Consider the following 13,949-nt stretch of genomic DNA (forward strand, 5'->3'; position numbering starts at 1 on the left):
AGAGCTTGCTCAAACTCATGTCCATGGAGTCCGTAATGCCATTCAACCATCTCATCCTCCGTTGTCCCCTTCTCCTCCTGTCTTCAATTTTTCCCAGCATCAGAGTCTTTTCCAACAAGTTAGTTCTTTGCATCAGGTGGCCAGAGTATTGGAGTTTCAGCTTCAGCATCAGTCCTTCCAATGAATATTCAGGACTGATTTCCTTGAGGATGGACTGGCTGGATCTCCTTGCAGTCCAAGGAACTCTCAAGAGTCTTCTCCAACACCACAGTTCAAAAGCATCAATTCTTCGGTGCTCAGCTTTCTTTATAGTCCAACTCACATCCATACATGACTACTGAAAAAACCATAGCCTTCAGTAGATGAACCTTTGTTGGCAAAGTAATGTCTCTGCTTTTGAATATGCTGTCTACGTTGATCATAGCTTTCCTTCCAAAGAGCAAGCGTCTTTATTTTCATGACTGCAGTCACCATCTGCAGTGATTTTGGGGCCCCAAAAAATAAAGTCTGTCACTGTTTCCATTGTTTCTCCATCTATTTGCCATGAAGTGATGGGACCAGATGCCATGATCTTAGTATTTTGAATGTTGAGTTTTAAGCCAACTTTTTCACTCTTCTCTTTCACTTTCATCAAGAGGCTCTTTAGTTCTTCTTCACTTTCTGCCGTAAGGGTGGTATTATCTGCATGTCTGAGGTTGATATTTCTCCCAGCAATCTTGATTCCAGCTTGTGCTTCATCCAGCCCAGCATTTCACATGATGTATTCTGCATATAAGTTAAATAAGCAGTGTGACAATATACAGCCTTGATGTACTCCTTTCCCGATTTGGAACCAGTCTGTTGTTCCATGTCCAGTTCTAACTGTTGCTTCTTGACCTGAATACAGATTTCTCAGGCAGATCAGGTGGTCTGGTATTCCCATCTCTTGAAGAATTTTCCACAGTTTGTTGTGATCCACACGGTCAAAGGCTTTGGCATAGTCAATAAAACAGAAGTAGATGTTTTTCTGGAGCTCTCTTGGTATTTTGATGATCCAGTGGATGTTGGCAATTTGATCTGTGGTTCATCAGTCTTTTCTAAATCCAGCTTAAACATCTGGAAGTTCACAGTTTATGTACTGTTGAAGCCTGGCTTGGAGAATTCTGAGCATTAAATTGCTAGCGTGTGAGATGAGTGCAATTGTGCGGTAATTTGAACTTTCTTTGGCATTGCCTTTCTTTGGGACTGGAATGAAAGCTGACCTTTTCCAAGTCCTGTGGCCACTGCTAGTTTTCCAAGTTTTCTGGCATATTGAGTGCATCACTTTCACCACATCATCTTTTCGGATTTGAAATAGCTCAACTGGAATTCCATCGCCTCCACTAGCTTTGTTCATAGTGATGCTTCGTAAGGCCCACTTGAGTTGGCGTTCCAGGATGTCTGGCTCTAGGTGAGTGATCACACCATCGTGGTTATCTGGGTCATGAAGATCTTTTTGTACAGTTCTTCTGTCTGTTGTTGCCACCTCTTCTTAATATCTTCTGCTTCTGTTAGGTCCGTACGTTTTCTGTCCTTTAATTGTGCCCATCTTTGCATGAAATGTTCCCTTGGTATCTCAGATTTTCTTGATGAGATCTCTGGTCTTTCCCATTCTATTATTTTCCTCTATTTCTTTGCATTGATCACTGAGGAAGACTTTATTCTCTCCTTGCTATTCTTTGGAACTCTGCATTCAGATAGGTATATCTTTCCTTTTCTCCTTGTCTTTTGCTTCTCTTCTTTTCACAGCTATTTGTAAGCCCTCCTGAGACAACCATTTTGCCTTTTTGCTTTTCTTTTTCTTGGTGATGGTCTTGATCCCTGTCTCCTGTACAGTGTCACGAACCTCTGTCCATAGTTCTTCAGGCACTCTATTAGATCTAATCCTTTGAATCTATTTATCACTTCCACTGTATAATATAAGGGATTTGATGTAGGTCATACCTGAATAGTGTAGTGGTTTTTCCTACTTTCTTCAATTTAAGTCTGAATTTGGCAATAAGGAGTTGATGATCTGAGCCACAGTCAGCTCCTGGTCTTGTTTTAGCTGACTGTATAGAGCTTCTCCATCTTTGGCTGCAAAGAATATAATCAATCTGATTTCGGCGTTGGCCATCTGGTGATGTCCATGTGTAGAGTCTTCTCTTTTATTGTTGAAAGAGGGTAGTAACTTCAAGTGGATACTGAGCACTTGAAATATGTTATAAAGTATACCTGCACTCCCAGGACTTAGTTTGAAAAAAATTTGTAAAATATTGGTGATGTTTATATTGAATTTATGTTAAAAACAATAGTCTTTTTGCTGTCTTGGATTAAATATATTAGAATTATTAATAATTTCACCTGTTTCTTTTTACTTAATGTAACTCCTAGGACAATTAAAATGAATCACATTATGGTTTAATTGGACTGCACTGCCTTAGTGCTTCAGTGACTTGGCAAGGTTACTCATCCAGTTAGGACTCCTGTGGCTAGTGCAAGGTATAGATAATCTTACTGTGAAAATGGAAGGTAGTGTTTGTTTTGATCAAAAAGGTGGAAAATTCAAACCTTGTTTCTGAAAAAAAAGTTAAACACTAAAGACTAAATACTTACATTTTATTTTATTTTTAATTTATTTTAATTGGAGGCTAATTACTTTACAGTATTGTAGTGGTTTTGCCATACATTGATATGAATCCGCCACTGGTGTACATGTGTTCCTGAACTCCCCCCCCCCCACCTCCCTCCCCATCCCTTCCCTCTGGGTTCTCCCAGTGCACCAGTCCCAAGCACCCTGTCTCATGCATCGGGCCTGGACTAGAGATCCATTTCACATATGATAATAATATATGTTTTGATGCCATTCTCCCAAATCATCCCACTCTCGCCCTCTCCCACAGAGTCCAAAAGACTGTTCTACACACTGTGTCTCTTTTGCTGTCTCGCATACAGGGTTATCGTTACCATCTTTCTAAATTCCATATATATGCGTTAGTATACTGTATTGGTGTTTTTCTTTCTGGCTTACTTCACTCTGTATAATAGGCTCCAGTTTCATCCACCTCATTAGAACTGATTCAAATGTATTCTTTTTAATGGCTGAATAATATTCCGTTGTGTAAATACCTACATTTTCAGTTAAAGCTTAAACTGGTAGAATCTCTTAGCATTTCAGATCTGGGGTGCTTTAAAAGGGTCAAACTAGAAACTATACTCAGTGATTTAGTATCCTAAACTCATTTTTCATTTTCCCTTAGCATTCACAAGTCATTACATACATGATCCCTGATCCCCCATTTTTTTATTGCGAGATGGGGTGTACAGAAGGTAGGGGGCAAGGTTCATTTATATATTTTTCTTACCTTACTAGTTAGTTTGCTTTACTATTGTGAAATTCATTCTTCATTATGTAGCAAACATTTGAGCAGGTACTAGGTCAGACTCTGGAATGCAGTGGTGTATGAGGGATAATCCCTGAATAGAACTACAGGCTTTCCTTTCGCTTTTGTCTTGTTTTGGCTTTGTTTTTGGGAAATAATTCTAAACCTAGAGAAGTTGCAAGAATAAATATGGTACAAAGAATGCTGTATGCTCTTTACACAGACTTATGTATTGTTAATATTTGTCACTCTTTGCTTTTTTAAAAAACTGACATAGTTGATTTACAATATTATATTAGTTTCAGATGTATGATATAGTTATTCAAATTTTTATATATTATACTTCATGTATAGTTATTATAAAATATTGGCTGTATTCCCTGTCCTGTAAAATATATCCTTGTAACTTATGTATACCTAGTAGTTTGTTCAGAGAAGGCAATGGCAACCCACTCCAGTACTCTTGCCTGGAAAATCCCATGGATGGAGGAGCCTGGTGGGCTGCAGTCCATGGGGTCCCTAAGAGTTGAGCACGACTGAGCGACTTCACTTTCACTTTTCACTTTCATGCATTGGAGAAGGAAATGGCAGCCCACTCCAGTGTTCTTGCCTGGAGAATCCCAGGGACGGGGGAGCCTGGTGGGCTGCCGTCTATGGGGTCACACAGAGTCAGACACGACTGAAGGGACTTAGCAGTAGCAGTAGTTTGTTACACTTCTTATCCCCTGCCCCTATTTTGCCCCTCCTCCCTTTCCTCTCCCCATTGGTAGCCACTGCTTTGCTCTCTATATCTGTGAGTCTGTCTTGTTATAGTAATTAGTTTGTTTTATTTTTTAGACTCCACATATAAATAACATACATATGTCTCTTTCTGACTTATTTCACTAAGTATCATACCCTCTAGATTCACCATCTGTGTTGTTGCAAATTTTCTTTTTTATGATTGAATAGTATTGCTTTATACACAGACACACATAGAACATTTTGATTCATTCATCTCTTAACGAGCACTTGGGATGCTTCCATATCTTGGCTCTTGTCAGTAATGCTGCTGTGAACATTGGGGTGCACATACCTTTTCAAAGTGGTGTTTTTGTTTTCTTTGGATATATATCCAGGAATGCAATTGCTGGATCATACGGTAACTCTATTTTCAGTTTTCTGAGGAACCTCCATACTGTTTTCCCCAGTGGCTGTGCCAATACCTGCTAGCAGTGTACAGGTGTTCCCTTTTCTTCACAGTCTTGCCCACTTTGGTTATTTGTGGTCTTTTTGATGATAGCCATTCTGACAGGTGTGAGGTGATATCTCATTGTGGTTTTTATTTACATTTCTTTGATGATTAGCAGTGTTGAGCATCTTTTCATGTGCCTGTCAATCTTTGGATTGACATGTCTATATGTCTTCTTTGGAAAATTGTCTATTCAGGATGTCTGCTAATTTTTTAATCTAGTTGTATGAGTGGTTTGTATATTTTGGATATTATTAAGAACTCCTTACTGGTCATATCATTAGCAAATATTTTCTCCCATTTAGTAGGTCTTTTTCTTTTAGCCGTGGTTTTCTTTGCTGTGCAAAAGCTTTAAGTTTAATTATGTCCCATTTGTTTTTGGTTTTGTTTCTTTTGTCTTAGGAGACAAATTCCAAAAATATGTTGCTATGATTTAGGTCAAGGAATGTTCTACTTACGGTTTACTCTAGGAGTTTTATGGTTTTCAGTCTTATATTTCGGTCTTTAATCAATTTTGTGTTTGTTTTTATGTATGGTGTAAGAAAATGTTCAAATTTAATTCCTTTATTTGTAGATACCAGTTTTCCCAGTACACTTATTGAAGAAACTGTATGTTTTCCTTTGTCATAGATTAATTGACTATATGTGGTTTATTTGTGGGCTCTCTGTTCTGTTGATAGGTGTGTCTGTTGCTGCCCTGGCTCTCTTGTTTTTCATTTGTTTGGAACACTGTTTTCCATTCTCTCTCTTTCAGTCTGTGTTTGTTTGTTTGTTTTAAATATTTAGTTAGTTAGTTAGTTAGTTTTGGCTGCACTGAGTCATAGTTGTGGCACGCAGGGCTAGTTGCTCTGTGGCATGTTGGATCTTGGTTCCCTGACCAGGGATCAAAACCACATCCCTTGGAGAAGGAAATGGCAACCCATTCCAGTGTTCTTGCCTAGAAAAGTCCATGGACAGAGGAGTCTGGCGGGCTGCAGTCCATGGTGTTACATGACTGAGCACGCATGCATGAAGAGGATGGAGGGAGATGGGTTGGTAGCAATAAACTGGAAGAACTAAAAGAAAGAAAAAAGTGTCCCTTGTATTTCAAGGTGGATTCTTAGCCACTGGACTACCAAGGAAGTCCCCCTGTGTGTGTCTTTAAATCTGAAGTGAGTCTCTTATAGGCAGTATAAATATGGTTTTTGTATCTGTTCAGCCATTCTATGTCTTTTAATTGGAGCATTTAATCTATTTACATTTAAAGTATTATTTAAAATAATAAGGTTGGCTTTATGTATTCATTTATTTTTAGTTAACTTTATTGTTTTTGGCTTTGCCGAGTCTTCCTTGCTGCACTTGGGCTTTCTCTAGCTGCCGTGAGCAGGGGCGACTCTCCAGTTGTAGTGCATGGGCTTCCCATTGTGTTGGCTTTTCTTGTTGAGGAGCGTGGACTCTAGGGCCCATGGGCTTCAACAGTTGCAGTGCATGGGCTCTAGAGCACAGGCTCAGTAGTTGTGGTGCATGGGTTTGTTTGCTCCATGGCATGTGGAATTTTCCCAGACCGGGGATGGAACCTGTGTCCCCTACACTGGCAGGCATATTCTTAATTACTGGATGGACTCCCAGGGAAGTCCTAAAGTAATTATTGATATGTACTTATTGCCATTTTGTAAGTTGTTTGGGGGCTATTTTTCTGTTTTTTGTTGTTGTTTCTTTTTTTCTCTTCCACTTTGATGACTACATTTAGTGTTATGTTTAGATTCGTTTCTCTTTTTTCTTTTCTGTTGCAAATTTTTTGGTTTGTGATTACCATGAGGTTTATATGTAGTCATCTATATATTTACATGATTGTTTCAAGTTGCTGATCTCTTATTTCAGATGCATTATATCAACCTTTATTTTTACTCCAGTCCGCCTACAATTACTGTTTTTGACATAGTATTTTATATCTTTTTGTTTTTGTATCCCTTAATGAGGATATAGATGATTTTACTGTGTTTGTCTTATGAACTTCCTACTAGTTTTGTACTTGGTTGATTTGCTACCTTTACTATGTGTTTGCCTTTACTAATGAACTTTTTATTTTCATAATTCTTTATTGAAGAATAGTTGATCTACAATGTTGTGCTAATTTCTGCTGTACAGCAAAGTGACTCAGTTATAAGCATATATACATTCTTTATATTCTTTTTCATTATGGTTTATTCCTAGAGATCGGATATAGTTCCCTCTGCTGTACAGTATGACAGTGTTGTTTATCCATTCTCAATGTAATAGTTTGGGCTTCCCTGATAACTCACTTGTTAAAGAATCTGCCAGCAATTCAGGAGACCCTGGTTTGATTCCTGGGCCAGGAAGATCCACTGGAGAAAGAATAGGCTACCCACTCCAGTATTCTTGGGCTTCCCTTGTGGCTCAGCTGGTAAAGAATCTGACTGCAATGCAGGAGACCTGGGGGTTTGGTCCCTGGGTTGGAAAGATCCCCTGGAGAAGGGAATGGCTACCCACTCCAGTATTCTGGCCTGGAGAAGTTCATGGACTGTATAGTCCATGGGATCACAAAGAGCTGGACACGACTGAGTGACTTTCACTTTCAGTGTAATAGTTTGCATCTACTAACCCCTCTCAGTTCATCCCTGTCTCTCCCCAATTCCCCCTTGGCAACCATGGGCCTGTATTCTGTTTGAGTCTCTTCTTAATTTTGTAGATAGGTTCATTTGTGCCATATTTTAGATTCCATGTCTAAGTGATATCATATGGTATCTGTCTTTCTCTTTCTGACTTAGTATGATAATCTATAGTTGAATCCATGTCACGGCAAATGGCATGGTTCATTCTTTTTTATGGCTGAGTAGTAGTCCATTTTTTATATGTAACACATCTTCTTTATGCATTTGTCTGTTGATGGACACCTAGGTTGTTTCCATGTCTTGGCTATTGGGAATAGTGCTGTGTGTATTTTTTTGAATTACAGTTTTGTCTGGGTATATGCCTAGGAGTGGGGTTTCTGGATCATATGCTAATTTTGTTTTTCGTTTGGTAAAGAATCACCATACTGTTCTTCACAGTGGCTGCACCAACTTACATTCCTACCAGTAGTGTCGGAGAGTCCCCTTTCTCCACACCCTTTCCAGTATTTGTTCTTTGTAGACTTTTTAATAATGGCCATGCTCACTAGTGTGGCGTGGTACCTCATTGTAGTTTTTATTTGTGTTTCTCTGATAATGAATGATGTTGAGTGTCTTTTCATGGGTGTACTGGCCATCTATATGTCTTCTTTGGAGAAATGTCAGTTAAGGTCTTCTGCTTTTTTTTCCGATTGGGTTGGTTCTTGTGTTGTTGAGTTATATGAACTCTTTGTATATTTTGGAGATGAAGCCCTTGTCCATTGCATCATTTGTGAGTATTTTTTCCCATTCCATAGGTTGTCTTTTCATTTTTTTATTGTTTCTGTAAACTTGATTAGGTCCTATTTGTTTATTTTTATTTATTATTTTAAAAATACCTATTTGGCTGAGCTGAGTCTTAGTTGCAGTGATCTTCAATCTTCATTGCAGCATGAAGGCTCTGTAGTTGTGGCATGCAGCCACTTAATTGCTGCATGTGAAATCTAGTTCCTCGACCAGAGATCAAACCTGGGGCCCCTGCCTTGGGAACGTGGAGTCTTAGCCACTGAACAACTAGGGAAGTTCCCTGTTTATTTATTTTTTGTTTTTATTTCTATTGCCTTGGGAGATGGTAGTGACAGCTCATGCCCTCACCAAAGCTTGTGTAGGTGGTGCCCTGTTGCCTGAGAGCACATGCAGAGAAAGAAACTACTATGGCGATCCCTCCTCTTTCCTTGTGCACCCCACAGCAATGGCACCTTCCTCTGTGGTGGGCCCAGTCGTCTTCCAGTACTCCCTTGGTGTGGTGCACCACCCCCTAGCTCCGTCAGGCTATCTCCACGCAGCCAAGTGCAGTCCTCTGCCTGGTTCTGACCTCCAAAGCCTGAGCCTCAGCACCCGGACTCTGCCCCGGGGACAAGTGTCTCAGGCTGGAAAGTGCTGGGTGTCTAGACCAACCATCTTTACAGGTCTCACTCTGCTTTAGCCTCTGCAGACTGGTTTTTGCACTGTACTCTGAGGCTCTGAAGTTCCCTCTCTGTTCCAGATGATCTTCTTACCTCTGAGAGAACTTCCCAGTGTGTAGAAACTTTTTCACAGCTCCCTCCTACAGGCTCAAGAGCCCTCCGAATTTCTCTCTTTTTTTTTCTTTTGTCCTGTCTAGTTACGTGGAAATTTTCTTGCCCTGTCTGCATTGAGTAGATGTTCTGTGATAATAATTCCTCATGTAGGTGTGGAGAAGGCAATGGCACCCAACTCCAGTACTCTTGCCTGGAGCCTGGTGAGCTGCAGTCCATGGGGTCGCTGGGAGTCAGACACGACTGAGCAACTTCACTTTCACTTTTCACTTTCCTGCATTGGAAAAGGAAATGGCAACCCACTCCAGTGTTCTTGCCTGGAGAATCCCAGGGACGGGCGAGCCTGGTGGGCTGCCGTCTATGGGGTTGCACAGATGTCAGACACGACTGAAGTGACTTAGCAGTAGCATGTAGGTGCATTTTTGATGTGTTGAAGAAGGTGAGATCCATGTCCTACTCCTCTGCCTTTTTGATCCTGTCTTGTCTTTCATATTTTTCATGTTTCTAGATGTGGCCTTTTCTTTTTCTCAGAAAAGACCCTTTAACATTTCTTGTAAAGCTGGTTCAGTAGTATTGAAGTCTTTCTAGTTTTGAACTCTCTGTAGAAGCTTTGATTTCTCCATCAAATGTGGATGAGAGGCTTGCTGGTCAGAGTATTCTTGGTTGTTGGTTTTTCCCTTTCCTCACTTTAAAAAAGATCATGCCACTTGGTTTTGGCCTGCAGAGCTCCAAAAAAATCCCAGCTGATAGCTTTATTGAAGTTTCCACATATGTAACTTCTTGCTTTTTCCTTGCTGCTTTTGCTTTTTCCTTGCTGCTTTTAATATTCTGTCCTTGTCTTTAATTTTTGTGAGTTTAATTACATTATATCTGGGTGTGACCTCTTTAGGTTTATCAAGTTGGAGAATCTTTGCTTCCTTGACCTGGATGTCTATTTCCTTTCCTGGGTTAGGAAAGTTTTCAGCTATTATGTCTTCAAATATGTTCTGTGCCCCTTTGCCTCTGCCTTATCCTTCTGGGGGGCTTCCCTGGGGGCTCAGATGGTAAAGCGTCTGCCTGCAATGCGGGAGACCCAGGTTCGATTCCTGGGTTGGGAAGATCCCCTGGAGAAGGAAATGGCAATCCACTCCAGCACTCTTGCCTGGAAAATCCCATGGATGGAAGGAGCCTGGTGGGCTACAGTCCATGGGGTTGCAAAGAGTCTGACATGACTGAGTGATTTCACTTTCACTTTCTTTATCCTTCTGGGATGTTTATAAGTTGAATGTTAGTATACTTGACAGTATCTTAGAGGTCCTTTTAAACTGTCATCATGTCTTTTTTTTTTTTTTTTTTTTTAACATTTGGTCAGCTCAGTGATTTATGCTATCTGCTCTTCAGCTCACTGATTCATTCCTCTGTGTCATTTAGTCTACTGTTGATTCCTTCTAGCGTAATTTTCATTTCACTTACTATAGTCTTCATTTCTGTTTGGTTCTTCTTTATGTATTCTAACTGTTAAACCTCTCACTGTGTTCATTCTTCTCTCAATTCTTTGATCAACTGTAGTTTATTGCCTTGAATTCTTTATTAGGTTTGTTTCCACTTCATTTAGTTCTTCTTTCTAGGTTTTATCTTGTTCCTTTGATTGGAGCATGTTACTGTGTTGACTCAGTGTTTCTAATTTGCCATTTTTATTTCTGTGTATCTGGTAGATCGGTTATATTTTCTAGCCTTGGAAAAGTGGCCTTTTGTAGGAGACATTCTACATGTTTTAGCAGCACACTCTCCTCTGGTCATCAACTATATTCTCTGGGGAGAGCCCCCTATGTGGGTTGTATGGGTCCTTCTCTCGTGGCAGGCTGACTATATCGTTTTGTAGGTGTGTCTGGCCCCTGGTCTAGTTGGGCACCAGTCCCTGCTTTGTGCAGACATTGGGTGGGTGGGCTGGGTCAGGAGGCAACTGGCTGTGGAATGCCAGGTGTCCTCAGGCTAGTGCTGGCTCACTGGTGTAGACAGACCCATGTTCAAGGGTGGGTAGTTATGGGGCTGGGCTTCGCTGCTCTTGTGTTGGCCTGCTGGTTATTAGAGTCGGTTCTCCACTCCACTGGCTGTGGGTTCCATGGTGTTCAAAGCTGGTGCTGGCCCACTGGTGAGTGGGGCTGGACCCCAGGGTGGCTGTCTGATGGACTCAAGGTGTCTCAGAGCCGGTGTGGGCCTGGTGGTGGGTGGGGATGGGACTTGGTGGGTTGTGCAGGTACTGCTGCTCTGCTGTTAGCTGGGGCTGGTCCCCACCTGGCTAGTTGCTTGGCCTGAGACGTGTACTGGTGCCTATAGACTGGTGGAAGGGACAGAGTGGGATCCTGAGGCCTATAAGCTAGATGGAGGATTCCAAAATGGCACATGCCAGCCCCAGTGTGTATATAATAGAAGAAGCTTCCCAAAATGGCGGCCGCCAGTTTCCTCTGGGAGACTCTCTAAGGTCAATGGGTGTGACTGATCCAGGCTCCTTCCCAGTTTCTTTTTCTGTCATGGTTTATGGGAGCTTGTGAGATTTTATGTGTGACTTTAAGAGAGTGGAGTCTCTCTTTTCCACTGCCCTTGGTTCTTCTGAAGGTGAGAACCATCAAAGCCAAATGTTCTTTAGGCTTGTCTTCCTGCTGCAGGACACCAGAGCTGGGGAGCCTCATATGGGGCTCATATCCCTTGCTACTTGGGGAGAACCTCTGCAATTGTAATGATCCTCCTGTTTGTGGATTGCCAACCCGGGGTTTTGGGTCTTGAGTGTACTGCGACTATCTCTTCTACTCATCTGTGTGATTCCTTCTTTATATCTTTAGTTGTAGATCTTTTCTGGTAGATTGCTGACTCTCACATCAATAGTTGCTCTGTAAATAGTTGTGATTTTCGTGTGCCCATGAGAGGAGGTGAGCTCAGGGTCTTCCTCCTCTGCCATATTGTTTTACATCCTTTCCCTGTGTGCTTCATAACTTGCTCCCTCTCTCTGTGTACTTGTGTGTGCATGCATGATATGTATATGCAGATATAGACATATATTGGATTTTTTTTTCACAGAGCATATGAAAGTAAGGTGTTTATGTCATGTGCTTTACTCCTAATTGCCTAGTTCCTAAAAATAGGGATACTCTTGTATATAACCACAGCACAATTATCAAGTCAGTAAATTAGTTCAGTTCAGTCACTCAGTTGTGTCTGACTCTTTGCAAGCCCATGGACTGCAGCACGCCGGGCATCCCTGTCCATCACCAACTCCCAGAGTTTACTCGAATTCATGTTTGTTGAGTCGGTGATGCCATCCAACCATCTCATCCTCTGTCGTCCCCTTCTCCTCTCACCTTCAATCTTTCCCAGCATCAGGGTCTTTTCAAATGAGTCAGCTCTTCGCATCAGGTGGCCAAAGTATTGGAGTTTCAGCTTCAACATCCTTCCAATGAACATTCAGGATGGATCTCCTTTAGGATGGACTTGTTGGATCTCCTTTCAGTCCAAGGGACTCTCAAGAGTCTTCTCCAACACCACAGTTCAAAAGCATCAATTCTTCGGCACTCAGCTTTCTTTATAGTCCAACTCTCACATCCATACATGACTACTGGAAAAACCATAGCCTTCACTAGATGGACCTTTGTTGGCAAAGTAATGTCTCTGCTTTTTAATATGCTATCTACATTGGTCATAACTTTTCTTCCAAGGAGTAAGTGTCTTTTTATTTCATGGCTGCAGTCACCATCTGCAGTGATTTTGCAGCCCCAAAAATTAAAATCTGCCACTCTTTCCACTGTTTCTCCATCTATTTCCCATGAAGTGATGGGACCAGATGCCATGATCTTTGTTTTCTGAATGTTGAGCTTTAAGCCAACTTTTTCACTCTCCACTTTCACTTTCATTAAGAGGCTCTTTAGTTCTTCATTTTCTGCCATAAGGGTGGTGTCATCTGCATATCTGAGGTTATTTATATTTCTCCCGGCAGTCTTGATTCCAGTTTGTGCTTCATCCAGCCCAACATTTCTCATGATGTACTCTGCATATAAGTTAAGTAAGCAGGGTGACAATATACAGCCTTGATATTGGTAGAATACTTTTCCTGATGTATTGTCCACATTTCAGTTTTGTCCATTGATCCATTCATTTCTTTTATAACATTTTCTCCATTTACTATAGGATACAGTCTGGGATCAGATATTACATTTAGTTGTCATGGTTCTAGTTTTGTCTTTAGTCTTTGATTTTTTTCTAGCCTTTGTCTCTTAGGACATTGGCACTTTTTTAACATGACATTCTCACCTTCCCACTCCCTGGGTTTTATTTTTAATAGCATGTTTCTCATTTTGGATTTGTCTATTTTTCATGAACAGTTTTAGATGATGTATTCCTAGCTGGAATATTATAAAATGATATATTCTTCTCGGGGTATCATATCTGGTGGTGTACACTGTCCATCTGTCCCTCATTGGTGATGTTAATTTTGATTACCCAAGATGTTGTTCAGTTTCTCCATTGTATAGGTAAATATCCCACTTGCAGCTAGCTAATAAGCAGTTCTCTGGGGAGAAACTTTAAGACCATTAATATAGCCTAACTTCATCCAAATTTGCCCTTAGGTGCAGCATCCATTGGTGATTTCTTGAAGTAGTCTGTACTGTGATGGCTGCAAAATGATGATTGCTCCAGCTCCAGCGCTTCCTGCACATATTTACCAGTTGGATTCCACTGTAAGCAAAAGCCCTCCCTTCTCCTTTTATTTGTGCATGTGTGTATTTAACTGTTTATTATTGGGCTATGTAACTCTTATGGATTAGGACTCATGGGTTCCTCTTTCATACAGGTCTATAATTCATTATTTTCCATTATTGGTGCTCAAATTGTCACAGAGTTGGCCAGTGGAAACCTTTTCAAGCTGACTCTCAGGTCCTTATAATCAGCTCCAATCATTATTTGAGTACTTCCCCTCTCTCTGGAATAACACATTCTAGGTGGAGCTACACTTCCATATGCAAGAACTTCATATACACGTGGTTTCAGTATACTGTGTTTGGCTCTCCTATGAGGATTAGCACAGCCTGCTGTGGGAGTATAGTGGAGGATCCTTTAGCCCAGTGTAGGAGGAGGAGAGTTATAGCAGCAGGACTAAGTTGGGGGAGGGTGGTTGTCAATGGAAGCCTCCTTAGAGGAGGAA

The 13,949-nt window shown here is 41.0% G+C and overlaps 1 protein-coding gene across 14 annotated transcripts in view; it reads left to right on the plus strand.

Moving 5' to 3' along the window:
* TAB3 (TGF-beta activated kinase 1 (MAP3K7) binding protein 3) overlaps window positions 1-13,949 on the plus strand; it is a 95,259-nt gene that overhangs the window by 42,706 nt on the left and 38,604 nt on the right. For all 14 annotated transcript variants that reach the window (XM_055564273.1, XM_055564272.1, XM_055564278.1 and 11 more), the window contains one exon: window positions 13,375-13,485. The gene's annotated coding sequence lies outside the window, so the exon portion shown is untranslated. The remainder of the gene's footprint in view (window positions 1-13,374; window positions 13,486-13,949) is intronic.

The sequence above is a fragment of the Bubalus kerabau genome, chromosome X (assembly GCF_029407905.1).
Source record: "Bubalus kerabau isolate K-KA32 ecotype Philippines breed swamp buffalo chromosome X, PCC_UOA_SB_1v2, whole genome shotgun sequence".
Taxonomy (NCBI): Eukaryota; Metazoa; Chordata; class Mammalia; order Artiodactyla; family Bovidae; genus Bubalus; species Bubalus kerabau.